The following is a 21,859-nucleotide window of genomic DNA, read 5'->3' on the forward strand; positions in this document are numbered from 1 at the left end:
CACTAGAAATAACAAAGGATTACAATAATAAATCAAGCCATCTGTATCTTTTGTAGAAAAACAATAGACAACTAAAATATTTTTACTATATATCCAATTATGATAATAACAAAAACTTGTTCCTTATTTAACTCAAGAGTAAAGTTCACAGATTAGATGATCATTATTATAGATGATGATTGATTCTGGAATTCATCTTGAATTCATCATTGTTATTTCTGTCCACTAAATTTATAATGTAAGGATAAAAAATAAACCACAACTGACAGACAATACCCTCAAGTTTACACATTAAAGATCACCCACTAATAACTAGAATGCCAAAATATTACACAGAAAAAATTATACTGAGTTACAACTTTAATAACAGAAAATATGAGCATAAATATACAAAATAAGTTCAGTTAAGAAGTAGTCATAATCAGGTACAATTAAGGAAACAATATACTTGTAAAAAAGAAAGCCTACAACATGCTGAAAATGTATTCACCAGTATGAAACATAGTTCTATTTCTGTATATATGTATGCATGTTTATTACATCATATATTTATTACATTATATATAATTTATTATATATAAATTAAAATATTTTAAAATAAATTATCTGAAACACAGCTAGTAAAACTAACTGCATAGGTATTTTATAATCAGTTTAGTATAGCTGAGATTTAAAGTCTTGGTAATATTCTACTTTTCCGCTATGTAAAATCATTTCAAGATTTTGAGAACAAAGTCTCTAAAATATGGTATTTGTAGTATGACTGCATGAATAGTAATAAACAATTTAGCATCAGCATTGCGGTTCATCTAGTATGCAGCGAAGAAAGACCTGGGCACCTTTTTCAGAAGAGGAATACAGTTAAGAGTGTGAGGGGGAAGAAGGAGATGTAGTTTAAATTAAGCTGTACCAGTCTTCCCTAAGACCAAGATGTCACTGTGCTTTCCCAGATGTGGAAGTGATCAGAGGTAAGACACAAATAAAAAAAAACATGCAGAATCAAGGACAAGGGGAAAGGTGGTTATTCTTAATAAAAACAAACAGAGAAAGAATGGAAGTCCCAGTGCTGGGCATAGTGAGTGCTTGTAATTTCAGCATTTAAGAGGTTGGAAGAGGGGACCCTGAGTTCAAAGTTGGCATGGGTTATATAGTAAAATGTCTCTAAAACGGCATCGTCATTGGGCTTAGTGGAAGAAAAAAAGGAAGAAAAAAGAAAATAAAAAGCAGTCATACCTAGTCTCATACATAACCATAAACATATATACACGCACAAGAGCAGAATTAGTAGGGCTGTCCTTTGTTACTTCTTCCTAACAAGATAATTCAAAAATGCTCAGCCTAAGTAGCTCAAAATTCACTAAGAAGAACGCATTATCCCTGAAGGCACCAACTCCTCAATGTCTTTATTGCTAGTTCTACTGACAACTTTTAGAATAGAATGAAAACTGTATCCACACCTTCCAGCTAGAGAAGTACAGTCTTGTTGATTCTTCGTTCTTACCTTCATTAATTCATTTACTTGTCAAATACTTGTGGAATTATTTTCAAATATTTGAGGAACATTGCAAAACAAATACTGTAGTTGTTAGAATAGAAAATGATGACAGGCTTCACCAAGCATAAACTACAAGATTCCAGTTTGAAACCTTACTTAAACTGGACTGTTTGCAGTATAAGAAAAATAAATAAAACATCGCCACTAGCAAATGTGCTTTCACAATGATTCTAGCAAAATATCAAAAAAAGGTATTTCTACTTACAACTAGTAAGGATTAAAACTTCACTTTCCTCAGTAATTACACACACACGCACACACACATGCATGTGCACACACACACTTTAAAATACTAAGTGAATGAATTTTATAGATGCTAGCCATAATGATAAATCTCCTGAAATCCAAGTCATGCTACTAAATTTTATGTTGGTATTGTTTACTCAAAGTTCTAAGCCCAGCCAGGTTTCTGTTAGAGGGAAATTATTAGAAAGGGTTTATTTGTGAATTATGTTTTAAAGGGTGAGAAATGACTTCTCTCTGCATTATATGTAATCTAGTTAAGTGTAGGCTGCATGTAAATGGTATGTAATCAAATACAAGGGGCGCAAGCATCCATGGATGTGAGGGCTTTGGTATCTCCTGCACCCCATCAGTACCAACGGGACTGTATATACTGCCAACCGTGGTCACCAAGCAATACATTACTAAAGTTCTTTCTGTCAATGTAATGAAACTTTGCCCTCTTTCATCAACAACTGTCCTTCCTTCTTTCCTCAGTACCTAGGCACCATCTTCTGTTGTCTCTATGAGATCAGTTTTTTTTTTCAGATTCTACATGTATACATGAGATTGTACAGTATCTTTTTATTTCTGGATTATTTCAGTGTAAGAATTAATAAATTCAATAAAGTTGTAGAAATTAGTAACATTTTAAAATAATCCTATTTGTGATAGCACAAAAACCTTTAAATACTAACATGGGAGTGACTTCTTTCTAATCTGTTGCTTTCATTGGTTAATTAATAAAGAAACTGCCTTGGCCCATTTGATAGGCCAGCCCTTAGGTAGGTGGAGTAAACAGAACAGAATGCTGGGAGGAAGAAGGCAAAGAGCCAGACGCCATGCCTCTCCTCTCTGAGACGGAAGCAGGTTAAGAATCTCCCTGGTAAGCCATCAGCTCGTGGTGCTACACAGATTATTAGAAATGGGTAAATCAAGATGTGAGAATTAGCCAATAAGAGGCTAGAACGTTATAACGGGTCAAGTAGTATTTAAAAGAATACAGTTTCTGTGTAATTATTTCACGTGTAGGAGCTGATATGTATTCTATATCTTAATTCTAAAGTCATTTTTCAAAGAAATAAAAAAAAACAATTTGTATGCAACTATACAAATACTCTACACAGCCAAAGTGATCCTCAAAAAGAAGGGGCGGGAGCTGGAGACCTTACAGTTGGACTCATAGAGGATTGCAATGCTTTTGTAATCAAGGCAGAATGGTGCTGGCAGAAAAACAGACACAGTGACCAACTCAAGGTACCAAGAGCATATGCAAGTATCTACTTTGTAAATGGTATTAAGAAAAAATAGATATTAACACACAGGAAAATGAAAATGGACTCACATACCATAAACACAAACGGGCTCAAAATGGATAAAGACAAATATAAAATCAGAAACAATAAAGCTACAAAAAAAACCAAACAAAACAAAAATAGAAAAAGCTCCACAACATTGGATTAGGCAATGATTTAATGGATGAGATTTCCAAACCACAGGCAACAAAACCAAAACCACACAAGTGGGACTATAGCAAACTAAAATGCTTCTGCATGGCAAAGCAAGCAACTCAGTGAAGAGAAAACGCAAAAATCAAGAAAAATGTTTGCAAACCATACAACCGATAAGGGGCTAATCTCTAAAATACACAGAATTCAAACACTAAAAAGAACAAAAACAATCTGATTTTAAAAAACAGGCAATGGATCTAAGCCAACATTTCTAAAAAGATGACGTATAATGGGAAACTCTAAGGAAAAATATTCAACATCTCTGATCAACAATAAAGTCCAAATCAAAAAAAAAAACCATGTTAGGATAGTTGTCAGCAAAAACACAAAGGACGATGAATGGACTGTCAAAGCTATGGTGAAAAAGGAGCGTTTGTGCACAGGGGTGTAGATCAGTGAGTGAGCATTTTGAAGTAACATTTAAAATAGCAATTATTTGAGAACAGAGCCTCTGATCAATCTGTTGAGACTTGACTACTAGCAAGAGGATGTTCTATGTGGATGATCCATACAGAAGTTGACAATACTACTCACTTGTGACCAATCAGCATCAACTAGCCTGTGCTTTATATAATGGACTGCTTAGTTCAACCCAAACCAACACTGATCAATAATGTTTAGGTGAGAGACTCATCTAAGCCTGCCTTTCTACTATGGTCTGAATGTTAAGATCTAAATAGGGGACAGCTCCATGACACTGGTCAAGGCAATGATTCTGACACTGAAATTCTAACCACCAATATTAGTATCCTTTTAAAAGAAACCCAGTTTATGCAGCTTGCTTATCCCTTCCATTATGTAAGCACACGGCAAAAAGATACTGCCTTAGTTACTTTTCTGTTGCTGTGAGGAGACACCATGACCAAGGCAATTTACAAAATAAACTGTTCAATTGGATTTACAGGGCCAGAGAGTTTGAGTCTATGATGCCAATGCAAAGGACGGTGGCAGGAACAGCTGAGAGCTCACATTTGGAACTGCAAGCAGGTGGCAGAGAGTGCAATGGGAATGATATGTGGCTTTTGAAACCTCAAAGCCCATTCCCACTGACATACCTCCTCCAATGATGCCACATCTCCTGATCCTTGCCAAGCAGGCCTACCAACTGGGGACCAAGTGTTCGAACATGAGTCTATGGAGCCCATTCTCATTCAAGCAGAACTTCACCTGACAAAGTGTCTACAAGTACCTTGATTTTAGATTTTGTAGTCTCCAGGAGGGTGAGAAGTTAAGACTTTGTTGCTTTAATTCCACCAAGTCTTATAGTACTTTGCTTCAGCAGCAGACTATGATATACCTCTTATTAAGGTCCCTATTTTATAAGGGCATTCTTCTGTTAAGGACAGAAACTACTTACAGGCTTCTTAGTGCACTTACTTCCCTCTTCTGGAAGCATGCCTCTTTGAAAGGGATATCCTTCATGGCCAGCCTCTGAAGAAAAACTTAAGCAGCTTAACGTATACCATTAATGAATAGGTTCTGATGTTAAGGGTAGAGGATTTGGTATGCCAGGTATAAAAGCTACATCAGAGATTAGCAAAATTTATGAGGGGATATTTTCTTTTGAAATACAATATGTAGGCTGGGTGGCAGTGGTGCAAGCCTTTAATCCCAGCACTTGGAAGGCAGAGGCAGGCGGATCTCTGTGAGTTCAGGACCAGTCTGATCTGCAGAGTGAGTTCCAGGACAGCCAGGGCTATACAGAAAAACTCTGTGTCTAAACACCCCCCATTACAATATGTTTATAAATTATTTGAGAACTTTATATGATAAATTTTGATCATAGTCATCCCCACTCGCCATAACTCCTTCTATATCCACTCCTCACCTCCATGCCCCCTTTCAACTTTGTATCCTCTTTTTTATTTTTTAAAATAACCTGCCAGGTCCAATTTGTGCTGCCCATGTATGAGTACTCATGGAGACATCAGGTGGAGTGTGGTGAGCCTACCAGGTGCCACAACCTTAAGGAAAATTGATTGTAAGAGTCAGAATACCAGGATTCTACTGTGAAGCAGTATCTCTTAGAGATGGCTGCATAAACAAGACCTGAACAATGACAGTATCAACAGATATGTCAACATGAAAGGAGAAAAATCTCATATGGTCCCATTCTTACACACAGAACTATAGGAAACTAGTTAATGCCAAAAGAGGGGAGAATTAGCTGCTCTTAATTATGAGCCCAATTGGCTATCTAATACAAACTGATCGGCCCTTAAACCATAGACAAACATACAACAAAAATGGGCTCATCAGGTTGTTTCTAGATCTCTCTCTCTCTCTCTCTCTCTCTCTCTCTCTCTCTCTCTCTCTCTCTCTCTGTGTGTGTGTGTGTGTAAGCCAAAAAAAAAAAATGATATCAATTTGAGAAGGGACATGCAAAGAATTAGAGGGAGGGGCTAGAGGAAGGAAAGAGAAGAGGGAAAGTAATGTTTACATTTTAATTAAAAATGTATTTTTGAAAGCACTTTTTCATTCCCCCTTTCTCAATAAACATTTTCTGAACCACTACCCCCCCCCCAAAAAAAAAGAAAAGAAAAAGAAAACAGACTCTTCCCTTCCTCAGAAGCTATCAACAACCCTCAATTAGGGGTGGAGATGTGTGAGCCCTCCCCCTCCATGCTAGAACATTGACTGTCTTGACCTTGTCCAGGCGACCACAGCTGCTGTTGAATTCCTGAGTACCATGGCCCCATAATATCCAAAAGACATTGTTTTGGTTATGTCTGGTCCTCCCAGACCTCTGGCTCTTAGAATCTTTTTCTGTATATTTTTTATTTTTATTTATTTTTTTTTTAGTAAACTTGTAAAATATGTTTCCACATGGCTTTTTCAAACACATCCCACCCCTCATCAGGAGGGGAGTCTTTCTTCAGTCATAACTCCTAAAACTGAGAATGGCCAAGACAAATCTTCAGAAGGCTTGAGGAAAACATGGGATATATTTTGCTTGAAGGAAAGAGATTATCAACACCTTTTCAGTGGTTAGAATAGCTGTCTGCTTTCTACATTCAAGCCTCAAAAAGAAGTCTCTTTTACTGCCTCTATAGACAGCCAGACAAAGTGAGGTTTTCATATTCCCTTCCTATCACCAGCAATGGGAGATTCAGCTTAATGCCGCTGGCTGTAATGCTTGAGGAGTTCTCCCTCAAGGATCTCCACTCAGGTCTTGTCCAGATCTTGACTTACATAGCATAAAAGCATTTTAAGATGAGTCAGTGTGAAGCAAATTCAAGTTTATTAAGTAAGGATAAGTGACAGCACATTCTTAGATTTAAGAGATCCTAAGAATATTATTACCTAGGGCTTTTGAAGTTACAGTAATTTACAGTCAAGTTCAAAGATGATGTGAAATTTAAAAATTAAGTAAAAGCATATAAGCTTGTTTGCTTTATTTTCTGTTCTTGAAGAATTCCCTCTGTAATGAAACTGTAAGGAGGTACATTGTTCTGCTTAAAGATGAAGAGCTGTGCTGATAATGATAAACTCAAAAATCGCATGCAGTTTGGCCATAAGAAAATCATGGTTCACTTGCTGTTTTAACACTCTTGAGATGTCTCTTAGAAAAAAAATGAGTCTTTATATAGGCACCTTCTTGGTGATTCTCCCCACACCCCACCCAGTTTTGTAAAAATTCTTAGCCAGTGACAAACATGTACAGATCCGGGGATTGAGGGATGCCTTTTCCTCCTCATGCCACAGTAACGTTCCCTCAGTTTCTATCCTGCCTCATTTGTAGGAGTTACTTTGAATGGCATAGCTGTTAGATGCCATTACAGACTTCCTGCATTTTAGTCTGGAATGGGAGAGGAATCAAGGAAAATGCATTGAGGCAAATGTCAATCTCCATGAGACCTGTACTCTAACACACAGTGATCAAGAATAGAAATGTTGCAATCACAAACACTGATGTTTAATCCATTATCATTTAACAGCTATGTGATCCAAATAATACACATTTAACTTCATTTTAGTTTCTTCATCTAGAAAATGGTATTAGTAATACTACCTACTTATCTGTAAATTAGGACAGTAATAGTTATTATTATTCATGATATATTATCAGTTGTTTTAAGGAAATGGGATTCAGCATATAGGAATCTAAGCACTATGGGCTGGAGAGATGGCTTAGTAAGTAAAGTGCTTCCTGGGCAAATATGAGAACCCAAGTTCAGATCCCCAGGACCCAGGTAAAAAGCTGTGCAGATCACACACCTACAGTAATGCGGAGGAAGATCCATAAGGATCTGAGGCTTGTGTATGTTCAATGAAAGATCTGGCAAGAAAGAAAAAGAAAGAAAGAAAAAAAGAAAGAAAGAAAGAAAGAGAAAAGAAAAAAAGATAAGGAACCATCGAGGAAGGTGTCTGATACTGGCCTCTGGTTGGTACATGCAGGATTCCCTCACACACAAGAAGTCTAAACACAATACTAAATGTAGAGTCGTTCTTAAAACGTTATTTATCTTTGAGTCAATTCAGCTAAAAAAATTCTCAAGAAGCAACTACAGTTTGTTCCGGAAGAGATGACCTGCCAAAATATAGCCTCTGAAAAATACATGGCGGTGCTCTCATTTCGGTGACTGCTTTATACCCAACACATGTCTTATTCATGCTGTTTACCACAGACAATAAAAAAATATGCAGCTTTCATCCTTTCCAAGTATTTCAACAATGATCAAGCTAAACAGCAGGGACTCCAGCTATTTAGATGTTAGGAAATTTGATGCTGCTACCAACTTGACCAAAACCCTGCTCTGCCCAGAAACAGCCAGTTAAGCCACTGAGAAATCCTGTCCATATTTCAGTAACTGTTTTTTTTTTTATATTTAACTTATATTTACAAAGACTAGATTTCTGGGATTTACATTTTCTTCAAGAGTGTGTGTCCAAATACAACAAATTAAATTCTTACTAAACTAAGACTTGACAGAGAAGTCAAGAATAAAAGGAGATTAAGAGTGAACACTAACTAGCTATGGTGAGACCTTTACCTGTATAGAGAACCCTTAAAAATATTTTTTATTTGAATAAAAATATGGTTGTTTACAAAAATAAATAAAAACCAAAAAGTATGAGGTCTATTCTTTGGCATTTTAACAATGACAGCATAAATATTTATATTCTGGTTTAATGACAGAGATCCTGTCTCATTTAAAATACAGAAGATAAGCTATTAACAAGTCAACACCTGGCTACTTTTCTTTTGTTTTCCAACTACGTCAGTGGATAGAGATCACTTTTTGACAAAAGTAGGACGCTGTCACTTGCCATATGAATTCTATCTCTGCTCTTCTTAGGCAACTCAAAAGACTATAGCTACTGACAGTATGAAGGCTTCAACCAATTGAGGGAAAAGCTCTAAATTCAAGCACATGAAACACAGCACTGCGTTGGTAACATTCTAAAGACAGCATATCACACCCTGAGAACAACTGAGCCACATTCTGATGAGGTGCTCACTGCGTTTACTAGTAACAGAAACACCTTGAAAGACAACTGGACTCCAGACCTCCGTGTCATTCTGGACTGGAGACTAAAAGAACAGCTGACAGAAAACATGTTCTATCTTGGGCGTTTAGAATTAGGTGGACAGGACAATGTCAAAAGAAAAAGGCCAAGGAGGTTTGTCAGACTATGACACTAAACAGAAGGCTCCTGAGGTCATTCTGAATTTCTGAAATAAATTTGCTAATTCTATAGATATACAGAAAGATATAGACTATATCTCTACATATCATTGCCTAGAGGTGGCTAGCCTATAGGCTGCTTATAAAATGGATACTGCCAGGCTAATGAGATGGCTCAGTGGGTAAAGGCACGTGTCACCAAGCCTGATGACTTGAGTTTTATTTCCAGAGCTCACATGGTAGAAAATGGTAGAAGGGAAGACTGACTTCTGTAAGCTGACCTCTGATCTCCACACTCATGTAAAGGCACAAGTGAGCTGTGGGACATGCATGATGATGGTGTGTTTGTGTATACACTAGATAAATAATTAAATAAACAAATACAACAAAAATTTTAAAAGGATGCTGCCAACAGCCTTTAATTTCTTTCATTGCTTGTAAAACCCTAAGTTCACAGACAGAAATTTAGAGGTTTTGGTTGGTTTTGCTATTCTTTTTTTTTTTTTGGTAAGTTAATATTTTTCCTTAATTTGATTCTTCCAGCCCCATGGGTCCCAGAGACCCTAAAGCAGCTTCTCTCATTGGTAGGACAAGAAAATAGAAGAACATGTACTTGCAAGGACAAGGCTCTTTTTTCATTAAATGTATCAAAGTCAAATTCCAACCTTTCTTTTTTCACAGAAAGTTACACTTCATTCCTTTACTATCTGTCATATTTCGATGCAGGGTGCAGCCACAGGAAAGGACCCTAAGGTAACTGACTTCTTTGAGCTCATTGGAAAAGGTGACTAGAGTAAGCAGGTAAACCATCAGCATTTCAATGCAGCACTGTAGGTTGGGGAGCTGAAGTTCCTTTTGCTTTGTGGGAATTCCAAGATTAATATACTTGGAGAATTGGCAATGAGATGTGTTGTAATGGATTTAAGTCATTTGTAATTTTTGTGTTGCATTATATCCTGATTATGTTGACTCATATTGTTGAATTTCAGACCTAATGATAGGGTAAAGGCCAATCCTAGTACCCTAAAACTCAAGAATCATAACTAGAGTGGCTGCTGATAAATCCACTGAGTATGTCTTGAAAGCATAAAGATGTGAGTTTAATCTTGTAATCCTAGAACTAGGGAGAGAGGGGCTGGCAGATTACTGGAATTTGCTGGCCTGACAGTCTAATCCACGAGGTGAGCACCAGTCTAGGGTTGGCTACATTCTAACTTAAACACACACATACAGACACACACAAACAGACACACACACACACACACACAGAGAGAGAGAGAGAGAGAGAGAGAGAGAGAGAGAATTTTAACTAGAAATTCTAAGCGCACTATAAGAGAAGAAAATAAAAATACATGTTACCAGGCAGTGGTGGTGCACACCTTTAGTCACAGCACTCGGGAGGCAGAGGCAGGTGGGTCTCTGTGAGTTTAAGTCCAGCCTGGTCTACAGAGTGAGTTCCAGGACAGCCAGAGATACACAGAGAAACCCTGTCTTGAAAAATCAATCAATCAATAAATACATAAGTGAATGAATGAATGTAAATAAACAAAAAATGTATGTTTAGAAAGGAAATAATAATAAAATCAGGCAAGAATTCTGTGGCACAGACCAGAGGATAACTTAGCATAGCAATGTGCAATTTTAGCTTGCTGAAACAAAGACTGCAGAGTACCAGTAACTCGAGCCATTGCCTTCATCTTAGACTCCTTTTCATGTCCCAGCTGCCTCTGCTTCTACTGTGAGAATGGGCTGAGATGGTGGCGGTGACCTCCTGTGCTGACTACAACTGCCACTGTCACCACTGACACTGACATGGTATAAATCACCCACCTTCCCTGAGTTAAGTAACACCCAGACAGAGACCTAACATGTTACAACAATGCAGTAAACTGTGTCATAGTTGGGACAAATTCTGCAAAGATGTTCCTCTAGAGGTGAGCACCTTTTCTGTTTACCTAGGGAAGGACAGGGGATATCCACATAAGAATAAAAAGAGATACCAAGCAAAATACACAAAACCTTAACTAGCAGATTAGAAGGAGGAAGAAGGAAGAAGACACATGGAGAAAACTGGGCAAGCAGGGCATGTGGGAAGCAGGTCTTGGTTTGTTGCTGCTTTAAAATTTATAGGATGATTGCAATTATAGTAACTTGATAATTATATTTCTCATGAAATTTCTAATTAGACTGAATACATGGGGCCCTGTCAGCAAGAACTTTAGAGCCTGGGCAAGGAAGGACTTTCTTTCCCTCCATGGTCACTATTTTTCACTCTTTACAGCTGTTAGACCTGGTGTACTTAACTATCAGCAGGCTACAAAGTCTTAGCTAGCTTATCTCAACGCCACATATCAATATTTCTAACTTCATCTCAAGCATAAGATAACAACTAGTTCTCCCCAAATGCTTTGTTCCTTCTCAAACACATAATTCCATCTTTGTTATCTCAGCAACTACCACAACATAAATGCTTAATTGAAGGAATGAATAATTTTAATCATATATAAGCAGTGTATTTAACAGGGCCCCCACAGTCTGATGCAGGAAACAATCATTTGGCTATCAGTGAGTCTACCATCAGCATCACAATCTCAGAGTTACATGTATAATTTGAGGTTTGTGAATGTTACCAGGTTTCCATTTCTTAAATATTTATTTATTTATTTATTATGTATACAATATTCTGTCTGCAGGCCAGAAGAGGACACTAGACCTCATTACAGATGGTTGTGAGCCACCATGTTGTTGCTGGGATCTGAACTCAGGACCTTTCAAAGAGCAGGCAATGCTTTAACCGCTGAGCCATCTCTCCAGCCTCCCAGGTTTCCAATTTTTAAGATATAAAACAGTAAATACTGTTCAGGCTCTGCCTTTCAACCTTTACCAGTTTATAGATAGCGTTCAACACCTTGAATGCTTAGAAAAGTGTATACAGTACTTACAAAGATACCTACATATCGCTGGCCTTCTCATCACTTAACATACTTTAGGAAATAGCAGTCCTGCCTTAGGTCATTCAAGAATTTCATTAGCAGATGCTATCTACATGGCACATGACAGGAAAAGGTATTACTTTTGTTATGCCAATGTATATTTTCTAGAGATCTGGACACAACTTCCTGGGAGGGGGAATCACCCTTAAGAGTGATAAACACTGTAGAAAATATAGTTTAATTACTAAATATTATCAGATGCTATGATTAGTTTTTACATGAAGCACAGAGCCAGAAGAAATTACTCTGCTCATGCTTTTGCTAAAACATTACCTGCATACAGAATTTTGTGAGCATCACACTGGGTTTTAACTTGAAGTTTATAATGAAATTCACTTAGAAGAATCTTACTTTGAATATTTCTTATAGCATAACATAAAACATAAAAATAAATGAAGCATTTCATTTAAAACTTATTTTCAAATTCCTTTTATTACTATTTGTGATCTTTATATTATTATAACAAAACATACTGTGCTTTGTTCAGTTCCAGATAATTTTCATGAATTATAATAACTCAATTTGCACGTAAGAGTCCTCCGTACTCCTTAACAGTATCTGCCTAGTAGAGTTTTAGCAAGACTCACCTACGTGAGGGAAATGAAAGATACAACTAAGGCTCACTAAGGTCTAAGAAATTGCTTTAGAATGTCCTTCCTCCCCATACTACCACATCAACAGGACTAAGGAATAACAACACAGAACTAGAGCTAAAAGAGTTGCCCCTTAAACGAGTCTAAGAACGTTTAGGGCAACAGATTACTAAAGAAAATTTCTGCATCTGAGTCCACAGCTGAGTCCACAGTGGACATTAAACACAGCTTGACTTCCAGTCAAATAAACATAAAACCTTATGCTAAACGTTCATTTCCTTCAGTTCCTTTTTATTCAGCTCCATGATACCTGGCTTTCACCAAAATCTCATGCTAAAGGTATAAAACCAATATAGTCTGAGAGACAAAAAAAACCACCAGAACCTAACTCAGACATGGCAGAGATTTTTGGAAAAGTCTGTTTAGAAATTTAAAAATAACTATGATTAATATCTTAAGAACTTTAATGGAAAAGGAGGGCAACATGCAGGAGATGAGTAGCATAGATGGAGATTAAAAACTCTGAAAAAATGAAAACGCAGTGCTAGTACACAAAACATTATAACTGAAATGGCAGAAACTCTGAATGGCCTCGTCAGATCAGAAAGGATGAAACAGGACCCAGTAAAAAAAAAAAAATCAGTAAGCTTAAAAATATGGTAATACACTTACAAAACTGAAAGGAAAGAATGAAAAGATGCAACAGGATTTCAAGAAATAGTTGAGGCAAGAAAGGGTTTATCTCGACAGTGCAGGAGGATCCCATAGGGTGTCTCTTAGTATTATCACGCCCTGCAATTAAAGTAAATGACAAACTACAACTTAACTCAGGCAGGATGATAAGTGTCTCAGACCTATGATGAACACATGGGTCATTTTCCCAAGCGTATAACTAATACTCTATGGAGGTGCTTGCTGAAGGTGAAGGGAATACAGAATGGTGTACAGAAGGTAGTTATAAATACCAGCTATGGCCATGTGACCTGTTATAAAAATGAGAGCTATAATTATTGTGGTTGTTATTTCACTAAGAATGTCGGGCATACACACACGGAGAAGGAGGAGCAGAAATCCTTGATTCCTTTTCAATTTTATTTACCATATAACATAGCTTAATATCATTATTAAATACTGTTAAATCTAAATTAACATATTTAAAAAATTAAGTATTCCTCCAAGGATTTTTGTCATCTATTGCTGGGAAAAGAATTAGAGCATTTCTGGTTGTATGAAGGACAGTTATGACATGGAAGCTGGAATCGTGACTTTATTTAGAAATTAAGCATGGCATAGAGATGCCATTATGAGTCAGCTTCACAACGGGTGGGCATGTGGTATGATGGCTGGTTCTGGCTGTCAATTTGACTGGATTAAAGACAACTTTGCATTAGTAGGGGTATTCCCTGAGAGGAATGACTCGATGGGCAGAGACTAGGGAGGCTGGGGAAAAGATTTTCCCTCAATGCAAGAGGAATATTTCAATAGATTTCAATAGGCTAGCAGGCCCCAGACAGCATGCACAACCTGCTGCCACCAAACTCTAGCTTTTTGGATCTTTCAATGATTTTCCATGGAGCTTCCAGGCCTTCAACCCTGGACTGGGGCTGCTAAAATACTCAGCTTCCTAAATTAAGTAGTTTGCATGTTTACTGCCTTCTGAAAGTACAAGCTACCACAACACACACCCACCCACACACGCGCGCGTGATATTGATTCTATGCCTTTAGAGAGCTACCATTACTATGAGCCCCACAATAGGATACTGATTTTATAAGATAAAGACATCAGAGCTCCCATTCTCCATAAGTAAGCAAGGTAACGAGAAAGCAAGAAAGTGACTCCAAGCTGGGGAAAGAATTGTCACCAAGAAATGAAACTGTTGGCATCTTAATTTTAGACCTTCCAGCTTCTAGAATTGTCTGTTAGTTAAATCACCCAGTTCATAGTATTTTGTTATTAGTACCTCATCCAAATAAGGCAAAAATGATGCCTACATAAATTCTGTACACAAATATTTATATGGGCTTTAGTCAGAATTGTGAAAAATTGGAAGCACCTGAACTGTTTTTCAATAGATAACTGGATAAACAAGCAGAATACAATTAGAGCAACTCAGCAATAAAAAGAAACTGTCAAGAGACAAAATGATTTTCAGGAACTCTAACAAAAAGGTGGGTAGGCACAGAAGAGCACGTAATGTATATTCCAACTCTATGACATTCTAGGAAAAGGAAAATCATGGAGATTAAAAAACAAAAAGAAAAATATGAAGGTTGTTCTAGTTCCCTCTGCTGCTGTAATGAAGCACTGAAAACAATTCAGTTTAGCGGAGGAGAGAGTTTTCTTCCCCTCCCGGGTTAGTCTATCACTGAGAGAAGTCAGGACAGGAAGTCAAGGCAGGAACTGTAAGGCAATGCTGCTTGCTACTACTAGCTCTGGCTTGCTCACAGACTCATGCTTAGCTAACTTTTATTTCTCTAGTCCAATCACCTGCATAGGCACAGTGTCACCTACATCAATCAATATAGCTGAGTCATCCCACATCAATCAATAATCAAGACAGTCCCTTACAGACATGGCCAATCTGATCTAGAAAATTATTCAGTTGAGATTCCCTCCTCAGGTGACTCTACAACAGGTCAAATTGACAGCTGAAGCTACTAATTTAAAATACATTAAAATGACTAAAATAAATTCATGTTTATATATTTAGTATTTTTATTGTTTTATTTTGTATTTTCTGTACTTTCTGGGTTTTTAGCAATAAACATTAACTTTTTTATTTTACATTTTTATCTAAAAGCAGTATGGTCAAATAGAATGAACAAATTTGGTATGATTAGGGTCACAGCATGATCTGGAAGAAATTAAACCCAGGAAATTTTGGTCTCTCACACATTCCAGGTTTGGTAAAGAGAAATGGCAAGTCAGATTTCAGGTGAAATGTGTTAATTTTCACTAGCAACTCATAGGTAAGAAAAGGAGATTCAACAATGATCGCCAGCACAAAAGAAATCCCTTACATTTATTCATTCATTCATTCATTTATTTATTTATTTATTTATTTTTGTGATTTTTTTTTATTAAAAATTTCTGCCTCCTCCCCGCCTCCCTTTTCCCTCCCCCTCCCAAAATCCCTTACTTTTACAGAATTGGGGGAGGGGGAGTGTTGAGCCTTCAAAGGGAGGGGAGGAGTGTTTGAGGGAAGTTGAGCTTAGCAGACTAGTAAAACTAGTTTCAAAACAGGTTATGAGGTGTTGCTGATCCCCTCTACAAGGGCAGCCTCTGTGATCAAACAACACTGTGGCCAGTCAACACAATTTCTAACCTTGCTTTTCTTGTCCCCTAGTAACTACAAACAATGCCACTTCCCTTAGGCATAGTTTTGGAAGGGTTCTTTAAAGACTTCCTAGTAACTGTTAAATATTATCAAAGACAAGATTTTTTTTTTTCTTTGATGAAGATGAGGCTAGGATGAGAAAGGATTTCACAAAACTTCCAATCAACTAATAACTAATAAAAGCAACGTGTATCTCAAATTAAAAACACAAAGAAAGTGTTTTGTTAAATCAAAGGCCTGCTTAGTCCAACTCTAAGGCCACAAATGGAAACAGCTTAAATTAAGTACGTAGGTACAGGTCACCTGAGACTTCTTAACCTGGAAAGAAATTTGTTCTGTTTGAGCGAATTTACTTTCTCCTTTGAAGTAGATGGTTTTCATTTTGTAAGCAATAATTTCTAGTCAGTATTGATATAAAGACTATATAATGTGATATAAGTGACAATATAACTTCGATAAAGCCCTCTCTTTCATGACAAAGAAATACGTAAAATTGACTTTATTTTTACTAGCTGATGAATTTCTAAGATTCAAAATAAATAAAACTGATAACCAACCCCCTCTACTCATATATGATTATGTTTTCAGTCAGTAATAATCAACTACTACTCAGATTGTCTTCAACAATAAAAAATTAAATCAACTATTAAAATTAGCTTTATTAATAACAGATTTGATGTAAAAAATATCTCAAATGTTAACAGGCCCAAACCAGCTAGCTCCATAATGTGTTTGTTGCTATTCCAGCATAATACTCATACTAAGCACATTATTTTTAAAAGACAGACCAATATCAGGTATCAGGCTAGAGTTGAATTTCACAAGTGTAACTGAAGAAAACCAGACACCAAGTGTCACGTCCCAAAGAAAGCTGGGACAAGGCTCAGGCAGCACCTGTGGCTCCCCTTAGCCCTTTTCATCCCTTCCCTAAACTGCTCCAACCCAGAGGCTTCACTCCCTTACTCTTGGCTCTCTTTCCCATATAAACCTGACATTTTGGCCATGAGCCCTCATGATCCTCAGCTCCTCTCTTGGTCACTTGCTCCCTTCTCTTCATTCCTCTCTCCCCCACCTCTCCTCTTACGACAGAGGTGGGAAGGTTCAGTCTGGACCCTTCCAGATGCCTCTGGCAACAATCGCCTCTTCCTCAACCATACCCAGGAATGGTCATGTGCTCATTTTCATTCATCAAATGCAAAGAGCATTTAACAGCTTGAGAAGCTAAATAAAGCTGTTTGTGGCAAAGGGGCAAGCTTACTGGTTTATAGCTATTTAGCATTCCTTAACAAAACCTCAAAGACTCTATTTTCTAGGTGCTTTTGTCCACATAGTGGTCTGCGACCTCTGCTCATCATTTGGTATCCTGCTGTTAAGTAGTGATAGCATAGAAATGAATCAAACAAAATAAGGAAAAATAACTTTTTGGGTATTTATTCAGTTTAAATTATATACAATCATTACACTTTTAATTCGTGTGGGAGATATCTGAATATATTGTTCTTAGTGTTCTATGTTATGACTACAGAGAAAAAAACAAATTCTTCCACTCGGTATTGACAGAGAAAACTGTTCAAATCTCTTAATTTAACTGGTATGCTCTGTGGCAGACGGTGAAACTATGTCTCATAATTCTCCTGACAAGAGACTGGAAAATAACAAGAAAACTGCCTGAGCTGTTCCCTTCTACTTCTTCTTTCTGTAGAAGCTGAACTACAGATAGGAGGAATGACAGGTGCAGAAGCAATGGTCTGTAAAAATGACTGAACAGTCTTTCTGTGTCTTTTATTCATGAGCCTTAATATAAAATAATAATCGATTAGCTTAAGTTGAACTAAATAAACATAACTTGGTAACAACATATTATATTTTAGCAAAAAACAAAACCCACCATCTTTAAAATGCTAATTTGCTCTCATCAACAGCAAATAATTCTATCAAAATACAGCTGTGTGAAGCCACTCCTTTGTCTAGTATGTTTGTGAAATGACATGACTAGATAAAGGTTTCAGGGTGGAATTTAGTCACAACTCAAAAAGGCTGCATTCAAATATTCCTAGAATGATTCTTTTCGTTCATTTCTTCAATCATCTCAGCATGTCCTTAGACCAAGAAGGACTTCAATTCATGTCAACAACACAGACCAGCAATACACTCTTTAAAAAATGCTAAGGCAAAAGTATTAATTTATGAATGTTTTTATATGGATCTGTGGCTACTAATGTTTTTATAACACGACATACATACTTTGGCTACTAAAACAGAGGAATAAATGCTGATAAGTAGTTATGGGCACATTACAATAACTATAGTATTCATCTTGTGTGAAAAACAACTGAAATGCTAAATATATATTTGAATCAATGCTAAACAAAATATCTACACAAACAGAAAACAGAAAAACAAAATTGCAATTTATCACTAATAATATTCTTTTCAAACTGAGAAAAAATGTTCAAAGAATGGATTTCACTTAATGAGAAACATTTAATTTAAAATATATATCCCCAGGAGAACAGGGGAAAGTGATCTACTCACATACACATTAATTAGGTCAATGATTATGTATTAATATTAATGATATTCAGAAAATAAAATAGCTTACAGCTATTACCAGGCTTTTAAAAATGTTATAAACATAGACATAGCATTTATTACTCATACAATATATGCCAGTCTGCATAAACTACAAGACTAGGTAATCTTTATATCCTGTCTTACTTTTATTTTTGATGTTTTGGAGTATTTTCCAATCAACACAGAATAATTTATCCTTTTATTGCCTTGACTTCAGAATACAAACAATTACCTATTAATGTCATATTCTAAAGTGCATAAGATAACACTACCTAGTAATGTAACTGGTTTATGTGTGTGCTAGAAATTGGACTAGGGCCTTGCATATGTCAAACACACATCCACTCTGCCACAGATCTATACCTCCATCTCTTTCTAACATAATATAAAACTCTACTTATGTGCTAATTTTAGGAAGTACAAATTTTTTGAGTTTACATTCATTATACCTTAGGCAATGCTTATAGCAAGGGCTTAAATAACAAAAATGGCAATCCTGTGTTATTTCCTCAATTTAGTTAAATGAAAATCCCCAACAAGCAGTACTATATTAACTTGACTACTTTGGCAATATCTTTCAGAAGATTGCACTGTTTGCACAATTATTGTACATGTATTATAAAACTGCAAGAAGAATAATCATAAATAAAAAAGTAATACAAGGATTACAATAGTGTAAGTGACAGTTAATAATGAATACAAAATCAAAGGTGTATTTACTGAAAGAACCATCATTTTTACACATGTACACCTAAAAATACTTGCATCTAGATTGGTACAATAGTGGCACAAACGTTATAAGAGCAACTAACTACTTTTAAAAACTGAATTTAAGGCCCATTCCATAAGATGGAAACAAAACATGACACTACTAAAGTGGCCTAGAATCTTAGACTAGACAGGTAATGAACCTAGGGTAGTATCTACCACTAGTATTCTATTAAAGGAAAATAGCAATAAGATAACTCCTAATGACATACTGCTATACCCATAGATCAGCACACAGGCTCAACTCTTATCAGAGAAGCTTCTTCTTGAAGAAGATGGAATTAACACAAAGACTCACAGCTAAACAAGGTGCAGAGTGTGTGAGACTTTGGAGCACTTAGCCCTACATGGGATGTCTTTGTCAAACCCCTCTCCTCAAGGATTAGGCATCTATGCAGATGAGGAAGATGTAGAAAGATTATAAAGAGCTAGAAGTAGTGAATGGCTCCAAGGAAATATTTTCAGACAAAACAGGACTGAAACACGTGAACTCACAGAGACTAAGATAGCACATATAAAACCCACACAGGTTCACACCAAACAGAATCCCATTCCTGAGAAGGGAAAGTGAGCACCAAGAAGTTATCTGAAACTGATACCTGCTGGGGAAATTAGTTTTCTTCAATGGAGGGTCACTGGGTATATCAAAAATATTCCAGGGTAGGCTCTATGACCAGAACAGTTGGCCAGAATAAAATGGATTCCATGGTTTTATATGTGCATGCTTTTGTTTTGTTATTATTATATTTTTTAATCTTATTGATTTTTTAAAGTTTGTTTTTCTTTTTTCTTTTTTTGAGACAGAGAATATGGAGTTGCACAGGTAAGAATAAAGAAAATATGATCAAAGTATATGTATAAACTATATGAGAGGGCGAAAATATGGAGTTGGGTAGGGAGGGAGATGGGAAAGAATATGATCAAAATACATTGTATGAAAATTTTAAAATAGAAATTACTTAGATCAAAGTATCTTCTATTCGATATTTTGGTTTTACTTGAAAAATGTAATTTATCTATCAAAACTGAGTTTTCAGTCACATCTGACTAAAGGCTAAACCGAGGAGCAGATGGTTTAAATATCTCTTCTGTGTAATTCAGCCAATTAGAGGCTGAAGAAAAAAGTAATTTCCCAGTTTTGATATTTGGGAACCCTCTCTAAGCAAGATGTGACAGGCACCTGGCCATTTCATCATTATCTGTCAAGTACTCCAAGTGAGTAGGATTCCACCCCTAACATTTCTTGCCATTTTAACAACCCTGTCAAAAGCAGTTTAAACATGCCATTTCTGACTTTTCTGGCTAGAATAGGTATACTTTCCCCTATCCTTTTGAGTCTTGTTTATGGCTTTATAACACCACAGACCACATTTAATTCACAAGATAGACTTCCTATTATTTTCTGTTTAGACTTGGAGTTTTCTGAGTATAGGAAGTTCAATTATTAACTGTTTTTTTATTCTGCAAAGGGACACACAGCAAACATTTGATGCCTATAGGCTGTATATGTCCTGATGCTAATGCTTAAAACAACCCTTAAAAAATCTAGCAGGTTGAGACTTCTGAAAATGATACTGTGCTGATTTTTGGCTCATTAAAGATCATGTTTTAAAGGTAGACTGGGGTTCTGTATCTTAATAGCTGCAGCATCTCTGGCAAGTCACTTACTTATATAAAATGTGAGCAGTCCAGGTTATCGTGGGCATTAAATACACGGAGTTCTTGGCAGTCTAGTTAGCAAGGCTCACGAGATCTAGTTACTGCTGTACGAGCCTCCATAGTACATAAACTGAGCAGCATCTAAGCATTCAGTTAACTGTTTACAGAACTGGAGATATCCATCATTTTGGGATGGGGTTTGCTAGACTGCCCAAGCAGGCCTTGAATTTATAGTTCTGCTTCAGCCTCTCAAATACTCAGCTGGAAGGAAAAACCATGGTGCTTATTAACAAATTAGGTGAAGATAAGGGGAAAATCAAATAACCTTAGATGCAACATCTGTCTGGTGTCTCATATAATTAACCACCTCTGAGTCTTCCCCCAGGATGTCTCATCTGTCTCCAACACTGCATCACCCCAAAGGAGTGATCCATCAATCTGTACATGAAGTGACCTCTCTCCTGTAGGAAGCACAATCTGGTTGCAAAGGTGACCCTGGTCTCATACAATGGTTTGGAAAGTAAGTGTTCTAATTTTTGGACTGGTATTTAGTCCTCCCTAAATGTCCAGCTTACTGGGAAGACATCTAGACCTGAAACTTCATGGAAAGTTTTAAACTATAAATTAATTCCCGTCCTCCTCTCCTTCCGCCAAGATCCATCCATGTTGCCCAGACCAGCCAAGAACACATGATCCTAGGTCCCTCTGCCCAGCTCACACCAGTGCCACTCTTGGTGTTTCTGATGTAGAGTTGTCTGGTTTTCTTTTAAATATTGGAGATAGGTGCTAGGGACTGTGTCTACTAGGCACTGAGCTACAAATCTGGGCCTGAATTCAATTTCTTTATTGAAGGTTATCTATTTAGTTTTTTGAGCAAGCCTTGATAATGTCCTGTTGAGCCAGACACTCTGAATCACACCTGCCAGAGCTGAGTAACTTGTATTCCTATAAATGCTTATGAACTTTGTTGCTGGGTGCATTAAAACTATTTGGGTAGGTTCTAAATAGACCTGA

The 21,859-nt window shown here is 36.8% G+C and overlaps 1 protein-coding gene across 4 annotated transcripts in view; it reads right to left on the reverse strand.

Moving 5' to 3' along the window:
* The window catches only part of Fut8 (fucosyltransferase 8), a 210,528-nt gene that overhangs the window by 21,272 nt on the left and 167,397 nt on the right, over positions 1–21,859 (reverse strand). The window lies entirely within an intron of this gene.

The sequence above is a fragment of the Microtus oregoni genome, unplaced genomic scaffold (genome assembly GCF_018167655.1).
Source record: "Microtus oregoni isolate MIOR12 unplaced genomic scaffold, Mior012 000009F_ref0000495, whole genome shotgun sequence".
Classification (NCBI taxonomy): Eukaryota; Metazoa; Chordata; class Mammalia; order Rodentia; family Cricetidae; genus Microtus; species Microtus oregoni.